Raw genomic sequence first — 6,600 nt, 5'->3', positions numbered from 1 at the left:
GGATGCAGCATACTCTCACCATCACTGTAAGATTTTTACTCTCACTCAAAATGGCAAAATGTAATATGTGTTTAATATATTATTGTTAAAAGTATATGCTTTTGTGTAAGTGTTTGTATTTTGGCAGGTCACTGCCTGGTGTGGCTCTCTGACTCTCACGGTTTAAAATTTAGGCTCTTTGTGTCGAACATTTTTGCCACCGCTGAACTTAAGAGATTCAACTGTTGGGTTCTCTTTTTCTTGCTAGTAGAGTGACCATGAATAGCTTACCTGGCTACTATCTGCATCAATTTTCTCATTTGAGGACACATATTGTTTCCTAAACAGGGTTGATGTGATGATTTAATCAATACCCATAATATTACTATCCCTGTTTGATTTGCATTTAACATATTTTATTCACTGGTAGTATCTGCTCTCTGGTAAGGGAAGTGCTCGGGGGATATATATTATTTGTATTTATAGAGTATTATAACAAGACTTTAGAGTTTCTACCTCATGTTTATAGACACATAGAAATAACAAGTGGTAAAAAAGGTGTTGGACTTTATTGCAATAATATTTTATAACGTATTAAGTGTTAGTCATTATAGAGTGATTCAAATAGAGTGATTCAAATATTCATTATAGAGTGATTCATGTATCTACAGATATTATCAAATAAGTACCTCAGAGCCTCAATTTCCACATAAAATATGTATTTTTAATTCATGAGCCTACCAATCCCTACAATTTGGAAAATTTCTTATAAAATAATACATGGCATCTATAACACCTAGAAGGACCCTCCTAGTTCTTTCTTTCATCTTTTCCTTTTTCCTTTTCCTATATCTCCAACAGAACCACATTGATTGAATCATCTTGTTCAGCCTCATAAATTGAGAGGGGGGAAATGAATGGTACCAGGTCCAGGCACTTGCATGAATATTTAGTGGAAATAAATATTTCATCAAACCCAAAGTCCGTGACAACAGAATCTATACCTAATCCACAGCAAGATGTACAAGTGGGGACCAGTTCCACTAGTATTCTGGGGTAAAGAGAGGGAGACATGGGATTCATACTGGGAACCAGGATGTAGGGAGGACATCACTGGTGGTGAGAATGTCCCTGATTTATAGTTACTATGTACTTTAAATATTACTGTGAAATATTTGTAATTCACTTTAGTCACAATAAAAATTTAAAAATAAATAAATATATGGCAAGGAAAGAGAAAATAAAAGGAGGCCTAGATAAAGACGCGAAAAATAAAAAAGACCCATGAGTTTAGTGAACAAATTTTGATTTGCCAAATTAATAAACTAGTAGCTGCTCAATAAATAGTTGCTCAGTTAATGAATAAATGCATGTATGAATACATGCCAGAGACTCTAGAAAGCATATTCAAATATGTTTTAAGGTGTGCAGTATCTTTCATATTTTTGTACTTTAGTAATAATAATCAGTACTCTATATTTGTGGAAGAAAAACGGGAAAAAGAGGGAGGAGAGTGAAATGGAAAAAACGAGGGAGTTAATATATCTATGGTCATAAGATTTGGTCTTTCTTTAAGACTCACATAAATAGTTTGAATATAGAGCAAAGCAAAAATCTAAAGTAAACAGCATGGTGGGACTGGCAGCACTCCAGCAGCTCTTCCACCATTACCAGGCTGGGACAGGCATGCTCAAAGGTGAACCATACCATCTGACAGGTAAGGGGGCAGGGGAATTGACACAAGCCCAGACCTCCACCACATCTTCTGAAAGGGAAGGGAAAATCTTGCTGCAGTTGGGCAAGGCGGAGGGGACCTACAACTTCTGGCAGGTAAAGTGAGGGAGGAGACTTGAGGGCAGGGGCAAACCTCAGAGACCACATTGATGGTACCCACCTAGAGCCGCACTCCAGAGAAGGGACCTAGTCCTAAACACAGGTGACAAAGGAGGGCTGAAATCTGAAGGCAGTACACTTCAAGCCAAACTACCAAGTGAAAGAAATATGGGAAACTAAAGAAGACACTAACAAGTAAGGGATATTTGGGCCCAATAGATGAGGACTTACAAGCAGCAATGAAAGCCATGGAAAAGGAAATCAAGGAATCACTAGTCAGCAAATTCAAGAAATTCATAGATAAACAAATAAGCCTACTCAAAGAACTTCTACAGAAGATGAGAGAATCCATACAAATGGAATTAAAAAAAATAAAAACATCTTAGCAAGCCATAATAGCAGCATTAAACAGTTGGAGAATCACATAGAAGAACTTGAAGAAAAACTACAAACCAAAAAATGACAAAGAAGCCAATAAAGAAATTAAAGAAAAAGCATTGGAAGAAAAAGTTAGGTACTTAATGAACAAAGACAAAAGAAATAATCTACAGATTGTAGGAATAACAGAAGGTAGGGGTAATAGGGAATAACAGGGAAAGGGGAAGAACAAGTAGTCAGGGAAATAATAGCAGAAAACTTTCCCACCCTCTGAAAGTGGCTCCTGTACAAATCCAGGAGGTGAAAAGAGTCCTTAATAAAATAGACCCAAATAAACTAACACCAAGGCATATACTAATCCAAATGGAAAAAAAACAAAACAGCAACAACAACAAAAAAAGAAAAGATTAACCGGTTAAAGGGAATTCAACTCAATAAATGACAAAAATGCCCTCAAGTAGAAAGCCTGTCTAGAGTACAGGTTGGTGTGGGGTGGGGAGGAAGGAAACTTGGGATATTGGTCATGGGAATGTTGCACTGGTGAAGGATTTTATATATTTATTATTTTATATATTTTATTTTTTATATATTTTATATAAATATATATTTTGTATATTTATTATTATTATCAAAAAAGAAAAGAAAAGAAAAGATAAGGCCTCCCAATTCTTACCACAGGCTGTGTTCTTTACACTGACTGTATAGAAAGAGGAGATACAGTAATGCACCCCATATACACCTCAACACAGGCCCTTTGCCTGGTCTGTATTGTGAATTGAGGGGACCAAAAAAACCTCGTGTACATAGGAAGGAACATAAGAATCAAACCAGATCTCCCATTTGAAACAATTCAAAAAAGAAGACAATGGAATGAAATATTTAATTGACTTAATAAAGGAAACTTCCAACCTAGAGTTCATTACTTAGCAAAACTATCATTTATATGGGAGAGAGGACTAAAAAGTTTCTTAGACAAAAAAGAACTTGCATTATTTGTGAAAACAAAATGAACTACTCAGAGATAAATTACACAATCTAAACCCCTAATTGTAACAAGAACCATATTACACAATACAACTGTAGAACAGTCCTCTCTATCAATAATCTCCTTAAAAATCAATGACCTAAACTCTTCTATTAAAAGACACATATAAGAGAGTTGGATTGGAAAACAAAAACGGATTTCTGCGGCCTGCAAGAAACATACCTAAAAGTATAGGATAGACAGAGGCTTAGAAAAAAGGATTGATGATAAAGGAGCAGGAAATCCTAAATGGAGCAGGGAAAGCCTCTTCAACAAGTGGTGTTGGCACAACTGGATAGCCACTTGCAAAATATTGAATTTAGACCCCCAGCTAACATCATGTACAAAGGTAAAATCCAAATGGATTAAAGAACTCAATATCAGACCCAAAACCATAAGATATATTGAACAACACATAGGCAAAACACTCCAGGACATTGAGACTACAGGCATCTTCAAGGAGGAAACTGCACTCCCCAAGCAAGTGAAAGCAGAGATTAACAGATGGGAATATATTAAACTGAGAAGCTTCTGCACCTCAAAGGAAATAGTGCCCAGGATACAAGAGCCACCCACTGAGTGGGAGAAACTATTCACCCAATACCCATCAGATAAGGGGCTAATCTCCAAAATATACAAGGCACTGACAGAACTTTACAAGAAAAAAAAACATCTAATCCCATCAAAAAATGGGGAGAAGAAATGAACAGACACTTTGACAAAGAAGAAATATAAATGGCCAAAAGACACATGAAAAAATGCTCCACATCACTAATCATCAGGGAGATGCAAATCAAAACAACGATGAGATACCACCTCACACCCCAGAGAATGGCACACATCACAAAGAATGAGAATAAACAGTGTTGGCGGGGATGTGGAGAGAAAGGAACTCTTATCCACTGCTGGTGGGAATGCCGTCTAGTTCAACCTTTATGGAAAGCAATATGGAGATTCCTCCAAAAACTGGAAATCAAGCTCCCATACGATCCAGCTATACCACTCCTAGGAATATACCCTAGGAACACAAAAATACAATACAAAAACCCCTTCCTTACACCTATATTCATTGCAGCACTATTTACCATAGCAAGACTATGGAAACAACCCAGATGCCCTTCAACAGACGAATGGCTAAAGAAACTGTGGTACATATACACAATGGAATATTATGCAGCTGTCAGGAGAGAAGAAGTCATGAAATTTTCCTATACATGGATGTACATGGAATCTATTATGCTGAGTGAAATAAGTCAGAGAGAGAGAGAGAGAGAGAGAGAGAGAGAGAGAGAGAGAAACGCAGAATGGTCTCACTCATCTATGGGTTTTAAGAAAAATGAAAGATTTTCTTGCAATTATAATTTTCAGACACAAAAGTGAAAGGAGCTGGAAGTTCCAGCTCACCTCAGGAAGCTCACCACAAATAGTGATGAGTTTAGTTAGAGAAAGAACTACATTTTGAACTGTTCTAATAATGAGAATGTATGAGGGAAATGGAGAGCCTGTTTAGAGTACAGGCGGGGGTCAGGTGCGGAGGAGGGAAACTTGGGACATTGGTGATGGGAATGTTGCACTGGTGATGGGGGGTGTTCTTTACATGACTGAAACCCAAACACAATCATGTATGTAATAAAGGTGTTTAAATAAAAAAAAAAGGAAAAAGAATTGAAATCAATTATTTAGCCAATGAAAACAAAAAAAGCTGGGACAGCCATTCTTATATCAGACCAAATTGAATTCAAACACAAGCAAGTGCTCAGAGATAAAGAAGATAACTACTTACTGATCAGGGGAACATTAAACCAAGAAATATTAACTCTGGTCAATATTTATCAACAAAATGCAGAGCCAGCAAAATATGTAACGCATTTGCTTGCAAAACTGGAGAAACATATGGAAGGAAATGTGATAGTAGTAGGATATTTCAATACTCCACTATCATCACTGGACAGATTCACCAGACAGAAAACTAGCAAAGAAATAAGAGCCTTAAATGAGAAATTATAAGAACTAGGGCCAACGGACTTATATAGGGCCCTCCACCCCCAGAAAGTAGAATATACATTCTTCTCAAGTGCACATGGAACCTTACCAGAATAGACCATGTCTTAGGATATAAATCTAACTTGCATAAAGTCACAAATATAGGGATTATTAGAAGCAACCTATCATATTACTATGCAACAGAGATAAAGGTTGACAGTAAAAAAGAAGCTATGAACAAAATCCAACACCTAGAAATTAAACAACATGCTGCTAACAACAGCTGGATCAAAGAGGAACTCGGGAAGAAAAAAAGATTCCTTGAGACAAATGATAATGAAGAGACAACTTATCAAAATCTGTGGGACACAGCAAAAGGATTAATTATAGGAAAACTCATAGCAATACAGGTCTATTTCAGGAAAGAGGAAAATGACAAAATCAGCAGGTTGAAAGGATACCTAAAGGAGCTAGAACAACAGCAGCAAGGAAACCCAAACACAACCAGAAGACAAGAAATAATAAAAAACCAGAGCAAAAATAAACAACATAGAAACTATGAAAACAATACAAAAATTCAATGAGACCTGAATTGGTTTTTAAAAAAATTAAAAATATAGACAAACAGTTGTTAAGTCTCACCAAAAAAGAGGGCTAACACCCAAATAAATAGAATCATAATTGAAAGGGAAGAAATTACAACAGAACCCCAAGAAATTCAAAACATCATTGGACTTATTATGAACAACTTTACTCAGTCAGGTTAAAGAATGCAGAAGAAACTGACAGATTTTTGAAAACTTATCCAAAACTGGATAAGAAGGATATAGAAAGCCTAAACAGGCCAATCACATCTGAGGAAATTGAATCAGTAATATGGAAACTCCCCAAGAACAGAATTCCAGGTACAGATTGTTTTACAGGTAAATTCTATCAAACATTCCAAGAAGAATTACTATCACTGTTCCTAAGGCTCTTACAAAACATTGAAAAGACAGGAATCCTTCCTAATTCCTTTTATGAGGCTAATATCACACTCACTCCCAAAGATGGCAAAGACACCACCAAGAAAGAAAACTACAGACCAATCTCACTAATAAACATACATAGAAAAAACTTCAACAACATCTTAGCAAACCAAATCCATCACTACACAAATTTCTTTGAGGATAGAATGCCAATGCAAGAACTTTAGCATCAAAACTAAATAAATGAGACTATATCAAACTAAAAAGTTTTGCACGGTGAAAAAAATCCTAATTAATACAATGGGAAATATTTTTGCACTCAACACGCCAGGTAAAGGGCTGATATCTAGAATTTACAAAGCACTCAGAAAGGTGAGCTCCAAAAAAAAAATCTAATAAAGATTTAGAAAAATGGGGAGAAGAAATGAATGACAC

The 6,600-nt window shown here is 36.1% G+C and overlaps 1 non-coding gene across 1 annotated transcript; it reads left to right on the top strand.

Annotated features, from left to right (window-relative positions):
* Window positions 1-2,846: 2,846 nt before the first annotated feature.
* Window positions 2,847-2,979, top strand: LOC126010146 (small nucleolar RNA SNORA51). The gene has a single exon (XR_007496280.1). It is a non-coding gene; the product is annotated as a small nucleolar RNA SNORA51 (small nucleolar RNA).
* The last annotated feature ends 3,621 nt before the right edge of the window (window positions 2,980-6,600 follow it).

This window comes from Suncus etruscus, chromosome 5, assembly GCF_024139225.1.
Source record: "Suncus etruscus isolate mSunEtr1 chromosome 5, mSunEtr1.pri.cur, whole genome shotgun sequence".
NCBI lineage: Eukaryota > Metazoa > Chordata > Mammalia > Eulipotyphla > Soricidae > Suncus > Suncus etruscus.
This window is presented reverse-complemented; position numbering and strand designations above follow the sequence as displayed.